The sequence below is a fragment of the Ctenopharyngodon idella genome, chromosome 23 (genome assembly GCF_019924925.1).
Source record: "Ctenopharyngodon idella isolate HZGC_01 chromosome 23, HZGC01, whole genome shotgun sequence".
NCBI classification, from domain to species: domain Eukaryota; kingdom Metazoa; phylum Chordata; class Actinopteri; order Cypriniformes; family Xenocyprididae; genus Ctenopharyngodon; species Ctenopharyngodon idella.
Genome location: NC_067242.1, coordinates 13,551,667 through 13,567,823, shown reverse-complemented (window position 1 = coordinate 13,567,823; position 16,157 = coordinate 13,551,667).

Genomic DNA, 16,157 nt, shown 5'->3' with positions numbered 1-16,157 from the left:
CCTATGATCATGCTTAGTGATGGAATTTATGGATTACATTTCATTCCCTAAATGTGACCCTGGACCACAAAACCAGTCATAAGTGTCATTTTTTTGAAATTGAGATTTATACATCATCTGAAAGCTTAATAAATAAGCTTTCCATTGATGTATGATAGGACAATATTTCGCTGAGATCCAACTATTTAAAAATCTGGAATCTGAGGGTGCAAAAAAATAAAAATATTGAGAAAATTGCCTTTAAAGTTGTCCAAATGAAGTCCTTAGCAATGCATATCCACTCACAAAAATAAATATTTTATATATTTACGGTAGGAAATTTACAAAATATCTTCATGGAACATGATCTTTACTATATCCTAATGATTTTTGGCATAAAGGAAAAATCAATAATTTTGACCCATACAATGTATTGTTGGCTATTGCTACAAATATACCCGTGCGACTTATGACTGGTTTTGTGGTCCAGGGTCACAAATAATAAATTACACTTATTTGTTGGTCTGCTAAATCAATACTCAGTCAATACTGAGATAGTCAAGGTGTGCAGGCTCTCAGCTTAATCAGTAATTGATTAGAGGGGCCTTATATGCAGGCGTTAGCTTTGTCTCTTGGCGTTTTCTTCTGTTTCAGGGGCTGATTGATTAATTGAATCCATAGTATTTAGATTTGTTAGATATTACTCCAAGCACAAAACCAGTTAGACTTAGATTCAGACTGGATTGGTTAGACTAGCCATCTTATTTAGTTCTACAGCTTTTGCAAACCAATGCATGTATTACTTTAAAGTGCCTCTATTATGCTATTTTAAACATTTCTAATTTTGTTATGGAAGTCTCCTACAATACGTTTACATGCATTCAAGGTAAAAAAAACATATACATTATACATTAAATATACATTGCACATCACCTTATTTCTCAGAGAGTCGGTTTGTTTGAAGATTCAGTCTCTCTAAACCCCTCCTTTCCACAAGCCTACTCTGCCCTGATTGGTCTACCACTTACAGTGCACACCAAAAAACAAAATGTCTATTACTATATCTGAAATTCAGCTCCAGAGGCTTCTTCAGCACTTGTATACACACATTGATAAGAAAATTATTTATGCTGTCATTTTTTCTGTATCAATTCCAGTGTGAGTCCTCATCTTTTGGAAGTGCATGCAAAGTGAATTCGCAGTGCTGAAAACAGCATGTTCTCGGCATGTCGACAAAATGAACCGTACTCTTCCAGACCTTAGCTACAATTACAGTGTTTGAGGGCAGGTCAAAGTAGACGTTGTTCACGGGTAGCCAATAAAGACCATAGACTGACATTATGCAAATGTTACATTGTTACCCATGTATGTAACAAGAAGTGAAACTGGAATCGCTGACGACTCGTTTCGGAAGTTCAGAATCGAATCTTTCTTTTAGGAGACAATAACTTTATTAGTCATGCACTTTGATCTTTAAAACTTTGCAGACCTTTTCCCTTCACAAACAGCTATATTACACACTACATGAAAGGTAATATTCAAAAAATCATAAAAGGAGCACTTTAAGATAAATCTTTTTTTTGCTTAAAAGTCTTCGATATGAAGATGCTAATCATGATGTGGCCAGAAAAATTTACCAAGTGTGTTTGAGAATGGGAGTGTGTGACACTGATGTCATGTGTCTCAACTAGCCTTGTGACTTTCACACTCATGCAGGTGCCAGTACAGTTCCAGAGTTTCTTAATTAGAAGGTGCCACTGACTCCTGCTTTACAGTCCTGGAGGTGTTGGTGTGAATGTGTGTGGTTGAGGTGGACAGTTTGCAAAGACATCTGTGCTGCTGAATGTGAATACACTCATGACTTCATAGATCTTATCTTCGTCCCTTTCTCTTTCGCAAAGCAAAATCATGAGAAAAAAATATATATTTTACAAGATGGCGATTTGTTTTTTTGGAAAGGTTTTTTTTTTAGAAATAAAGTAAACAAGAAGGTCCACCTCAAAGCCCTAAACTTAACCATCTGCGGAGAATAAGTAGATTGTACAAAAACGTTACTGCTCGGAGATGCAAAGGTTGAGGATCCAAATGCAGCAATTTATTTAAAGGTAGTCCAAAGACGTAATCCAAAAAGCCAGGCAAAAGGTCAAAACACATGGGTTAACAGTCCAAACATTAACAGTAAACAGGAACACAGGCAAACAGGGTAAATCCAAAAGATAGCAAGCAAGGTCAAAACCAAGGAAGAGGACACAATAGGCTTGTTCGAGATGCATCGGCGCTGCGCAGACCGATCGGCATATGACATCAAAGTACCACGAGAGTGTTTGGAGAGCATGTGACTGAACTTTTGAATCACTCTCGCGGTACTTTGATGTCATACACCGATCGGTCTGCGCAGCGCCGATGCATCTCGAACAAGCCTAAAATGAGTGCTCAGACATGCAGTAATGACGCATACAAGACTTCGCAAAGAACGACTGAGAAAACCAGGCAATGCAGGCAGAGGTAATGAGCTAATGAGCAAAAGCTGAATGCAATGAGTGCGTATAAGTGCGAACAGAGAATTATGGGAAATGTAGTTTGTGAGGGAATGCCAATAGTCTTATGTGGAGTGCCCTCTGGTGGCTATCAAGGGCACTCCAGCTGGTGATCGTGACAGTTGCATTACGTCCCTAATTGAGAACCACTGATTTAGACGAAATACTATAGAATTTTATTAGCGCCCATTTATAAATTATCAGATACAAAATGAAAATAACTATATCGCCAGAATTTTAATATTGTTGCATCCCTAGTTAACTCTGTCCTAGAAGTCTGTCTAAACTCTCCACCATTATAGCCATCAAAGTGGTGATTGTGTAACAAATCCCCTGCCTCAAGATTAGTATTAAAAATAATTATAATAAAAAAAAAAAATCATATTTTTTATATTAATTAAGATTTTAAGGAAATTTTTGTTTACATTTGCATCACAAACCATTTTGGTTTCTTTTTTGGGTCGCCACTTGATGTCCAATGTAGAGCTCTGAAGCAAAACCAATTGAGAAGCACTGATTTAGAATACTAGAAAGCATCAGAGTGAACCGTGCAATAAAATTTACATTCAGTAATTCCTTTGTTTATTAAAACCTTGTGGCGCATAAAGCTCAGACTGAAAATATTGAAATGGCCCTGATGCATATTACTGTAATAATTCAAATTGGAATTGAAAGCCTTAGGAGACCAAATACGTTTCTTTAAACTCTTATTGAAAAGCCACACTGCGTTCATGTAATATCCGATGACTCTTGTTCCTGCTGTGATTGGACATTAGAAGTGATGCTACAGGTCAGATTTGTGTCTGCTGTAATCCGGCTTCTGCAAACCACTATCACAGAAACATCTAAGACAGCTGAGATTCAGATCAATAACACTCCTGTTGTAAACAAAGCTGCTGTGCTTCCCATGGCCCATCAGTTGCCCTGGTATATCAAGGAAGCTGGTTATACTTCAAACCTTTATATATACTGTTTGTTTTTTTCATCATCCTCTAGATCTCAGGAGAAAGATGGCACAGTTGCATAAACTAAAAGGTGTGCATCTGCAAAGAGTGTGTGTTTGTTATTACCAAGAGGTCTGAAAGTGCTGTCTGCAGTGGTTGTTTGTCCATACAGGAAATGGGGACATATTCCCAGTCTTATTGTCTCGAGTTTGCTGGAGCATTAAAAGCTGTGTTGGAGACCTAAATGTTCTGTGACTCATTGCCGAACCTGAGTATATTGATCCCATCACACTCAGATGATGTCTGGCTCTTCCCCGAGCCCCAAAAAGGTTAATTCAAAGGTGTTAAACCCAAGGGCTACAAGATAGATAATGTGCTATTCAAAGGAATATTCCAAGGTAATTGCGTAAGCTGAGCATCGCACTGAAATGAAAGTTATTGGCCGAAACCAAAAACATACACTAGGCCAAAAACTAAAACTAAAAGTATTTTGTACAACCCGAATTCCGGAAATGTAGGGACGTTTTTTTAAATTTGAATAAAATGAAAACTAAAAGACTTTCAAATCACATGAGCCAATATTTTATTCACAATAGAACATAGATAACATAACAAATGTTTAAACTGAGAAATTTTACAATTTTATGCACAAAATGAGCTCATTTCAAATTTGATGCCTGCTACAGGTCTCAAAATAGTTGGGACGGGGGCATGTTTACCATGGTGTAGCATCTCCTCTTCTTTTCAAAACAGTTTGAAGACGTCTGGGCATCAAGGTTATGAGTTTCTGGAGTTTTGGTGTTGGAATTTGGTCCCATTCTTGCCTGATATAGGTTTCCAGCTGCTGAAGAGTTTGTGGTCGTCTTTGATGTATTTTTCTCTATAGGTGAAAGATCTGGACTGCAGGCAGGCCAATTCAGTACCCAGACTCTTCGACGAAGCCATGCTGTTGTAATAGCTGCAGTATGTGGTTTTGCATTGTCCTGCTGAAATACACAAGGCCTTCCCTGAAATAGATGTCATCTGGAAGGGAGCATATGTTGCTCTAAAACCTTTATATACCTTTCAGCATTCATAGTGCCTTCCAAAACATGCAAGCTGCCCATACTGTATGCAATTATGCACGCCCATACCATCAGAGATGCTGGCTTTTGAACTGAACACTGATAGCACGCTGGAAGGTCTCCCTCCTCTTTAGCCCGAAGGACACGGCGTCCGTGATTTCCAACAAGAATGTCAAATTTGGACTTGTCTGACCATAGAACACTTTTCCACTTTGAAACAGTCCATTTTGAATGTGCCTTGGCCCACAGGACATGATGGCGCTTCTGGACCATGTTCACATATGTCTTCCTTTTTGCATGATAGAGCTTTAGTTGGCATCTGCAGATGGCATGGCGGATTGTGTTTACCAACAGTGGTTTCTGGAAGTAACATTTAGTAATGTCATTGACACAATCATGCCGATGAGTGATGCAGTGTCGCCTGAGGGCCCAAAGACTACGGGCATCCAATAAAGGTCTTCGGCCTTGTCCCTTACGCACAGAGATTTCTCCAGTTTCTCTGAAACTTTTGATGATGTTATGCACTGTAGATGATGAGATTTGCAAAGCCTTTGCAATTTGACATTGAGGAACATTGTTTTTAAAGTATTCCACAATCTTTTTAAACACTCTTTCACAGATTGGAGAGCCTCTGCCCATCTTTACTTCTGAGAGACTCTGCCTCTCTAATACATCCCTTTTATTGCTAATCATGTTACAGACCTGATATCAATTAACTTAATTAGTTGTTAGATGTTCTCGCAGCTGAATCTTTTCAAAATTTCTTGCTTTTTCAGCCATTTGTTGCCCCCGTGCCAACTTTTTTGAGACCTGTAGCAGGCATCAAATTTGAAATGAGCTCATTTAGTGGATAAAAGTGTAAAATTTCTCAGTTTAAACATTTGTGATGTTATCTATATTCTATTGTGAATAAAATATTGGCTCATGATATTTGAAAGTCTTTTAGTTTTCATTTTATTCAAATTTAAAAAACGTTCCAACATTTCTGGAATTCGGGTTGTTTATAATATCATAATCAGTCGCTATTTACGTTGCAATTAAACCAGGATCATATCATATGAACGCTGCTTTTTGTCTTTGTCACTGTTTCTGTTATCATATTTTACATAAAAAAACACCTTATCTACTTAGTAAATGTATTAAACTTATTAAAGTTAAGATTTACAGAATATTAAAGTTAAGCTTTATTAATGGCATTTACATTGTGTTGATGACCAGAGAAAATAATTTTGATTTTAAAGAAAATTTTGAGCTAAACAGATAGCCCCACCCCAAACTCACACCATTGGTTGAGCCTGTTGCTATGTTAGGTTGGTCAAAATGTTCAAACAAACAGAGCAAAGTTTTGATAGTTCCACAGAGTGTTTAAACTTTTTGGAATCAACCTGCAAATGGTTTACTTAGCCTACATTTGTCTCTGAAAAAAAATATGGAATAGGGGAAATTATTTAAAAAAAAAAAAAAAAAACACATTTTACTTATTCAGATCAACAAAATGTAAAAGTTGTTGAATCCTAACATCCAGTGTACTAATGAACAGCATGAATCTAACTATTTCATTCATGACGTAATGTTTCTTCTAAAGTAAAAAATATATATATATATATTAAATTAAATATAATTATATTTTTTCTGTCTGTATTGTGAAAAATCTGAGATGTAGACAAAGAGAAAGAAGGCCTTGAGTGACATTTTCTTATGACTTTAATGTCTGATGGGCAGACTTTAGACATTACCGTGACGGGGGAGGGACAAATGTGAGGGTGCAGGTGGCTCGTCTTAAGATAAGACCATGGCTGTAGTTCAAACAGCTTAACACCTATCAATTCCCAAACTGTCATTTTAGTGACAGATAACTGCAGGTCACCAAATAAGCTTCCCACCATCATAACGCTTCCGTACCAAACCCCCCCTCCCACACACACCTTGATGAAAAGCAGACAACAAATTAATTTATGCTTTGATGACTAATAGACACAAATGCTCCCATCAAAGTTCTTGGTTATCTCTGGAATGTGTGATGTAATGCATGTTTATCATTCAGTCTCCCTCTCTCACTTAGTCTTTTTCTTTTCCTGTTTCACCTCTCATTAAGCAGAAGCCTCTGGCCCGAGCAGAGACTTTGGGTTGAACGTGTTTGTTTTCTTCATTCTGTGCTCCGTGGTGTGAAATTTTAAGTACTTTTCTTTTCACCTCTGCTCATCCTCGTCCACTGGGCTTTTTCAAAATTCATATCAGAATAATTATGCTCTGTTCCTCTAAGTGTGATTCTGTGTATCACAAGTGTGAAAAGGTTTTTATGATGTCCTGATGCATGAGCCGAAAAGAGCTCAGTATATGTTCAGTGTTCTTTTCATTGAGATCAATAAAACCATATAAGTTACATCTTTCTTTATATGCACTCAGCTCATGCTCATTCTAATGTTCTTTTTTCTTTCTAACGTCCTGCCAGTTTATCTGCTCATCCATCCACCCATACATTGTTTGTTCCATCTGTACATTGGTTGTTCCATTTGTCAATCGTTTGTCCCACCTGTCCATTGTTTCCCATCCATTGTGTGTTCCACCTGTCAATTGTTTGTTCCATATGTACATTTGTTTGTTTTTTATGAAAAACAAATTGTTTTTTACGTGTCCACTGTTTTCCACCCATTGTGTGTTCCACCTGTCCATTGTTTGTTCCATTGCTGGCTACACTGATCCATTGCTTGTTCCATGTATCCATTGTTTGTTCCATTTGTCCATTTCCCATGTGTCCATTGTTTGTTCCATTCGACAATTGTTTGTTCCCTGTGTCCATTGTTTGTTCCACCTGTCCTTTGTTTTTCCATCTGTCCACTTTGTTTTAATTTTCAGTTCATTTTAATTATAATTATAATTCCTTCCATTTAAATTCAAAATTCTGTCCTGTTTGTTACCTCAATTTAACTTTTAAGAATTTTTAGAACTTTTAAGAATTTTAGAATTGAGTGCATTTTTTATTTTAAATTCTCAGTTCTGAATGGCACTGAGGTTTCTAATCATATGCTGGTATCGATCAAAGATTATTTAATAAGCACAAAAAATAATAGCTTAATGAAAATGTAAAAATTTAGAAAGGTTTCTGTAAGGGTTACCTTAATGTAATTCTATGAAACAATAGAAGTCAATGGAAAGTCTCCTCTATGATAGAAAAAACATTGTGTGTATTGTTCTTTTCCTATGGGGATTCTCCCTCATCCTGGTCTTTAATGGAGACAGATGCCTGTAATGGGCTGTGGAAATGGACACAGATGCATTACTAAACAAAGTTGCACATCAGCGAATGAGATGGTCATGGAAAAGTGCAGAGGGACTTCTTTAAACATGAATAATGACTGCTGAGCACCCCGATCTCTTTTTCACACTGTCTTTCTGACCTCCAATTTCTTTCATACCATTGAGAACAGAGGGAATACAGTAAGTCCACCTTGTTCCCTGTCTCCCTACTTACTCATTATTAGGCATTAGAGTTCTTGAGAAGGTGACTGGGACTTTGCAGTAAGGGTGGGATGTGCATTCGTTGCTGGGGGCTTCCAGGTTTAGAATTATCTGATGATTCATGCTACAACAACTTAAACAGACCTGCCAAGGCAAAACGCCTAGCTGTTGATTTTACCGTATTACCACACTCCCTGCTTAAGTTTCACCATGCTCAGCTGCACATGAGAATGACTGATCAAAAACTCTTAATGTCTCATCAGGGAAGTAACAATGATAGGCACATTATATCTATGGATTTTCAGCCACTTACTGTAAATATGAGCTGTAAAATGAAGCTCAGTGTGTTTTTCTACATTCATTTTATTGCTTTTTTGGAGGCTACCTTCACACATTAACAGTTAGATCAAGAGTATCTCAAGAGATTCTCAAAAGGATAGTACACTCAGAAATCATTTTTTGTTTGTTTTTATAAACCAGTATGAATTTCTTTTGTGTAACACAAAATCATATGTCTTAAAGAAATGTCATTCATTTTTATTTAATAATTAAAAAAATGTAACAAATATTACAATTTGATATAATTATTTGGAGCTTGACAGCCTGTGGTTACTTATGGAAAAGAGCAATGTGAATAAGATTCAACATCTTCAATGAACATCTTTTTATTTTGTGTTCCACTGAAGAAGGAAAGTCATAAAGCTTTAAAACAACATCAGCATGAGTAAATAATCACAGAATGTTCTTTAATTTGTTTGTTTCTTCTTCTTTTTTGGGTAAACTATCCCTTAAGTTCAATTCAGCAGACTGGGAATGATTTCCACCACATTATCAGTTACGAGAAGAATTTGAAGTAGATCAAGCCTAAATGTTTTGTGACTCATACTTTGGTGAGTCTGTGTCCTCACCTTGCCTGCCTCTTTCCCGACCCTACTCATAATGGTGATTTATGTATGCACTTTCTCTTTTCTCCTACAGTAATTGACAATGTGATGAATGGCTTTAGAAAAGAAGGCAAGGCGCTCCAGCAGAACGGTAGTTTGTTCTTCTTGACTAGGAAACAGACTCCTGTGTCCTTTAAAAAGTGAGATTTGCATTCATTTGCAGATGGCTTTGTGGAATGGACAATCACCAGCTGACAGTGAGGCAGATTTCTCTTCAGTCGAGACAAATATGAAAGGCAGGCAACTTTAATCTTGTTGAATGAACCTGTCGGAGTACACAGCCCACAAACGGATGATTTACATCACGAATCTTAATTAAAAGTAAGAAGACTGTTGAGATATACTTAAGTGTTTATTACTGAAAAACTGACACGATAGACTAAAAATGCACAGTGACCCCAACAAGAAATTGAATACTTTTCTCAAAACTAATTTAACTTTTCAGAATCATTTTATTATTTCCATGAGGTTCACGTCCAAAGAAAATTAGTTATTAGTTTAATGGTGTACCCTACCTAATGCTTTTGAAAGTAACTTCTTGGTGTCTGTTGAACCACATGCGAAGTATATCTCAGTGCTATCACTTTTGATCATTATTGAATTTTCTTCAAGGCTGACTCTGGCACATTATTGGAAAATCTTTTCAGTATATTGTGTAACTTTGTATGGAGGGACAGAAAAAAAATGTATCAGTCATTTCAGATAAGTGCTCAAAGATTCAATGTCTGATATATCTGAAACACTCTCAGGGCACATTTCTCTTCACATACATCCACACACACTCCATCTGTCTTTCCAGATATGTAACAGTGTCATTAGACATAACATTTTCACTGTCATATTAGTGTCATGTTCTGTTCATATCACAGAATGGGATGGGTTGCTGTTCGATCCACTGATGTTTCTTATATGTATAATGACACTGATTCTAGCAGATATCTAAATTGCTTTCAAAATAGCAGAAAATGTATATATTTGAAGTCACTGGCATGCTAAAAATTTCTGTGGCAAATTCAATAGCAGTTGTGCTGCTTTGCATGCAGTATTTTAAAGGGTTAGTTCACCCAAAAATTACATTTCTGTCATTAATTACTCACTCTCATGTCGTTCCAAACCCGCAACACCTCGGAACACAAAATACGTTATTTTGGCTCATTATTGGCCGACGCTGTTCATGTGAGCACAATGCATGCGTGTGATGCTGATGCTGGAACTGGCCAATACAGAGTCGACGTTCTGACGTAGAACACGGAAGCTCTGCAAAGCGTTCACTGCATCAACTGCGTAGGAGACTGATAAGGAAGAGGAAAAATTGTTGAATACAGTCGTTATTTTTTGCAAACAAAAAGTATTCTCATTGCTTCATAACATTAAGGTTGAACCACTGTAGTCACGTTGACTATAGGGGCTTTCGCACCGGAGAAACCTTTGCATAGTTCCTAGAATTATTGACTGAAGTACCCGGATTTTGCTGTGTTCGCACCGCAGGAATTAGGAACGATTTTAGTTCTAGAAACACCTTTTGGGGGGACTAAATTAGCTCTTACCTCAGAGTAGGGTATAAACCAGCACTATAGGAACTATCAGTGACGTGAGTATACGTTGATTGGTCAAACTTATGTCAAAATTACATATAACATATTTACATATTTAAACACGAACATGGAAAACAGCAATAACGGCATTTACCTGTTGTCTGCAGGGTTGTGTTCTTTTCTCAGCCTCAACGATATGTAATACTGAAAGTTGTCATAGGAGATTTTGTCTCTTAGCCCCACTTTTTGCTCGTTCAGTCGCATAAATTATGCGTTTACATTCCATCTACGTTATCATGACACCCACGACACACAACAAACACAGCTCCGATCACGGCGTCTTCCATGCACCAGTGTTTGTAAATGCTGCGCTTAAAGATGCCGTTGTCAGCCGCTTCACAGTTCCTATTCCCGATGCGAATGCAACCAGGAAAGCGGCCCAGGGGATAAATTAGTTCTCTGGGAACTATCCTAGTGGCTAGTTCCTAGAACTGAGTTCCTAGAACTATTCGATGTGAAAGCCCCTTATTTTAACAATGTCTTTACTACTACTCTGGATCTTGAAGGTGGTAATTTCGTTGCTTTTTATGGGAGATAAAAAAACCCTCGTATTTCATCAAAAATGTCTTAATTTGTGTTCCAAAGATGAACGAAGGTCTTGCAGGTTTGGAATGACATGAGGCTGAGTACTTAATGACAGAAATTTCATTTTTGAGTGAACTAACCCTTCAATGTCACTAACCACCAGCAATCCAGTTTAACTATGTGTTAAATTAACTGAAATAATGTGTTCAGTTAAGCTCAATGAACAGCATTTTGTGGCATACTGTTGATTATAAAAAAAAATCTAATTAAAGTAAATAATTAAATAATAATGTCCTTAATTCTCTTAAAAACAAAAATCTAGGTTACAGTCAGGGACTTAAAATGGAAGGGAATGGGGCCAATTTTTGAGGGTTTTATTGTTTATGGCAGTTCATTATCATGGCAACAAAGTGGTAAAGTTGAATATAACATTACACAGAAAAGTTAGTAAGCATTTTTTCACACTTAAATCATATTAACTCACATTGTTTAAATCTTGTAAGCTGGTTGTGTGTTGGTAATCAGACAGTTGACTGTAGCCGTTGACTTTCATAGTAGGAAAAAAAATACTATAAAAGTCAATGGATACCATCAACTGTCTGATTAACGACATTCTTCAAAATATCTTCTTTTGTGTTCAAATGATAACAGAATTTTCATTTTTGGGTGAATTACCCTTTAAGCTGTTCTGAACCTGGAATATTCTGTTAAATTGCCATTGTTTTTTAGCACAAATTTTGTTGTAGACATCCTGGTAACCATGAGCTGAACACACTGGGGAGAACAGAGGAGTGTTTATTCATTGTTCTTAGTTAAATTGTCATGGCAGCACATGTTAAAATCCCTGACATTTCTTTCCCATGAATTAAATTGCCAACATTAATGCCAATGTGTCAATTAAAATTCCATATTCTTCACCCTGGAGATGTGTTAACCCAGCACCCATTTTACCATGCATACATACATGTAAGTTTCTTGACAAATGACACATCGAATCTGTAACACTTTGTAAAGAGAGACAGAATGTAAAACTGTGGCTGAAGTGAAGGTGTGAACTGTGGTGCTGTGATTGGTTCCCAATGGCTTCGGAGGAGAGTGGCACCTCCAGCGTAGCTGACATAACTCTGAAGAACATGATTAATTGTGGAAATGGCATCCTCTTGACCTCTCAAGCTCCTCTTTACCATTATTCCCCAAATCAAATCTCTTCCTGCCTCAGCCCATATCCCAGAGGAACCAGGGAAAGTAGGAGCAGACAACTCCTTATACACTGTGCTGTAGGTTTGGGCCTGAAAGTGATTTCCTGTTTCTGGATGGAAGCGATAAGCATGCTTTTATCTACACTCTGGCATTAGATATGTGGCCTAGGGAAAGTGAAGTTTGTCCTCGAACAGAATTCGCCGTCACTACAGAAAAGTGTCAAATCCCAAACACAAAGGTAATTTGTGTGTAGTCGTGCCTGAGAGTTCTGCACTGATTACATCAGGAATGGGAAAGTTTGGCCCTAGCACAAAATTAACTCTTTGTATGGACCAGCATTAAGCACTCAGAAGAGGAGTGACAACCATATTTAGCTCAAGTGTGTACGTGGGCTTTGTGTCACCAATGTAAAGTGGCTAGATTCTTGGCTTTCTGGATGTCACGTATGAACCTCATGGCACTGAATAAGCAAACCATTGTATGTATCCATTCACATGTTTTCAGATATAAGTAATGAGTGTTTGAATGTTTCTTTATTCAGACAGCTTTACTTTCTAGTTCTATCTGTAGATGATTGGATGTCTTTCATTATAGCCACAGACCTGTGAATAGAGCTTTTGCATCCGCTTTAACACTTGACCTTTCCATTTCTTCAATTGTATGAACTTCTAGGAAGTTTATGTTTATGTGTGAGTGTAAATACAAAGTAGAGGCGACCTGTGAAGCTGGCGTAATGCTCACGTGTCGTCTGTGCATGTGTTCGAGGGTAATGAGAGAGGGAGGAAGCTAATCAGGACTATATAAAACAAATCTCTCTCTGATCCTGAGGCCTCTTCACCTCACTCCTGTCCACCCATATGATCTAATCAGACATCGTTATTATGACCTTGGTCGGCACACTCCATGCTGAGGAAACTCAATATACTGCAGGCTTCCAGCTGATAGCACACTGGAGGGATGGATTTTATATCACGTTAGACGGAACAGTCCCGTCGTGATGAGAAAGTGAGAGGTTTTGGTTAAAATCAGACAGCGTGAGGTGGGAACATGCGCCTCTGTTTTTATTTGACATGAACAGTTAGTTTCGCTTCTCTTATACATTTCTCAAGCTTGGGGTCTGTCTCAAATAACCAAGGGGTCCAAGAAAAATTTAGGAACTGAGACCAAAAATCTCACTGCAAAACCATGACAAGCAATATGACAACAGCTTTTGTGGATTTCTTCAGGGATCTGGCTTCCAGAAGTGCCTTTGCTATTCATTTCCAAATATTGATCATTACTTCAGTCTTCAGTGATGCATGATCCTTCAAAAAACATTCTGATATCGGACGAGTGCAATGATTGGACAAACATTTTTTGGTCCAGAGACTTCCACAGAAGATATATGTACATATTTTTATATTAGGGATCACTTCTATAATTGATTGCTATCAGGATGTGAAGAGTGTTTGAACCAGTATAACAAAAAACTTTACTCACCCTCAAGCCATCCTAGGTGTATATAATTGTCTTCTTTCTGATGAACACAATTGAAGAAATATTAATAAATATCCTGATGCATTTATAATGGCAGTGAGCGATACCAATGAGTATGAGCTGAAGAAAGTGACGATGCATTTGTGTAAAAAAATATCCAAATTTAACAAGTTATGAAGTAAAATATCTAGCTTCCGCCAGACCGCCTTCCGTATTCAACGTACGAAGAAAGTGTAAAACTCTTGCAGTTCACGAAGCTTACGCTATGTCCTATGCCTTCCCTATTCAGCTTACGGAAAAAGCTTAACTGATGCGACGCCAGTTTACACTTTCTTCGTAAGTTGAACACGGAAGGCGGTCTGGCGGAAGCTAGATATTTTACTTCATAACTTGTTAAATATGGATATTTTTTATACAAACGCTTCACTTCAGAAGGACTTTATTAACCCCTTGGAGCCATGTGGAGTATGTTTATGATGGATGGATGTGGATGGATGCACTTTCTTCAGCTCATACTTGTTGGTATCGCTCACTACCATTATAAAGCTCGGCTGCGTCAGGATATTTATTAATATATCTCTGATTGTCTTCATTAGAAAGAAGAAAGTCATATACACCTAGGATGGCTTGAGGGTGAGTAAAGCTTGGGGTAATTTTCATTTGAAAGTGATCTAATCATTTAAATCAACTTGAAACACATTCATGACCCATTTTACTTCTGTAATGTCATGTATTTCTGAGTCAAACAATATAATCAACAAACAAAATGTAGGGCCAACTTTATTAATTGGGAATGGAATAGATTGTGAGTATTGGTCTCTATATGGCTTGTGGTTGGAGGGGAGGGGCAAAAAAATAAAAGGGCCTGGTGATGTCAATCCAAAAAAGCAAGTCGTTTTAGTTGATATTTAGTTGTACCAATGAATTTACAATAAGACCAATAATGTACGGTGTATTTAGAATGTAAATCACATCCATTCCATGTGTGTCTACAGAGCCTAGGTCTGAAAATACCATTATAGCTTGTAGAGTAAAGCTTCAGTGTACTGGAACCCCAGAGCTTCTGATCATTTATAGACTGTATTAAAGCCTTGTTCATGTGTTTGTTTGCAGAGCTTCTCTGACTTCACTGAACTTTATTGCTTTTGGCTGTTGTACAATCATAAATAAGTCTTTGGTGTTATCATTGCCAACACTGATGGCTTTGCTGGATTATTTTTTGCTTGATATCTAGTTGAAAGCCTAAAGTAACTAAATCCCATCTACTCCTGTTTGATTCGTTATAGGTAATATCTTCAGCTGATTTCCGTCTTCCTTTTTTTCTCCCTCCTCATGGCCTTGCTGTAGAAGGTGGCTTGCTTTCCTGAACAAAGCAGCTTTTTCTGCCCTGTTATTCTGAGCTGGTGCATGCAAAGGGACGTTTTAGTGTACTTTGTAACCCTGTCACGATTCACTGTGGGACTATTGAAAGAGACCATCTTGAGACATAAGGCAGCGTTGATGGAAATTTGTTGCGACAGTCACTATTCACACATACGATGCACTTAAAAAATGGAGACGTGGCTTGTTGGTTTGTTGCAAATACCCATGGGATGATTGGCATACTGGAACATAGTTTAGAAAGATGGTGTTTAGGCTGTATCATTGACCTTTGGCAGCAAGTCTTCTCAAGGTTGTGGACAAGCTGTACTTTGATAGAATGGAGAAACATTTAAAATGTATTGATATTAAAATTCAGGCTGATACTCATAAGCTTATATTTTCATGTATCCTTCAGAAATCATTCTAATATGCTGATTTGGTGCTCAAGAAACATTTCTTTCATTACATCAATGTTAAAAACAAATGTGCTGGTAATGTTTTTTTAATATTGGACAATAACCAATATGGTACCACTATATTGTGAATCTCTAGCAGTGCTCATCACCTTATATGTCAGTTTCAGCCTGTTTTTTCCCCTCTAAGTTCAGTTTCAAAACATCTCTCTCTGTAGGTGTTTGGATGTTATTTTATTGTTGTCTCATACTTGTATCACTCTCATTATCAGAGTTTCGATTTCTGCAAGAAAGTCTAGGACCCCTATGGTGTGATGGTGAATACAATCAAATTGAATCTATGAAGCTCATGTGGATGTGGTTGTGTTTGAATGAATGTATCTTCATGCGTGTGGTTAATGTGTGACAGAAGAAGCTAAGCAAGACTATAAAACAAATTCTTGAGGCCTCTTCACCTCACTCATGTCCACCCATATGAACTAATCAGACTTCATAATTACAACCTTGAGCGGTGCACTGCACACAGAGCAAATTCAATAAACTGCAGCCTTCCAGCTGATAACACACTGGAGGGGTGGATTTCTTTTGTAATGGTGTTGCCTTGCCATCCCAACATTATGAGAAAAAAATGTTTTGGTTAGGAGATTTGTTGTTTCTTT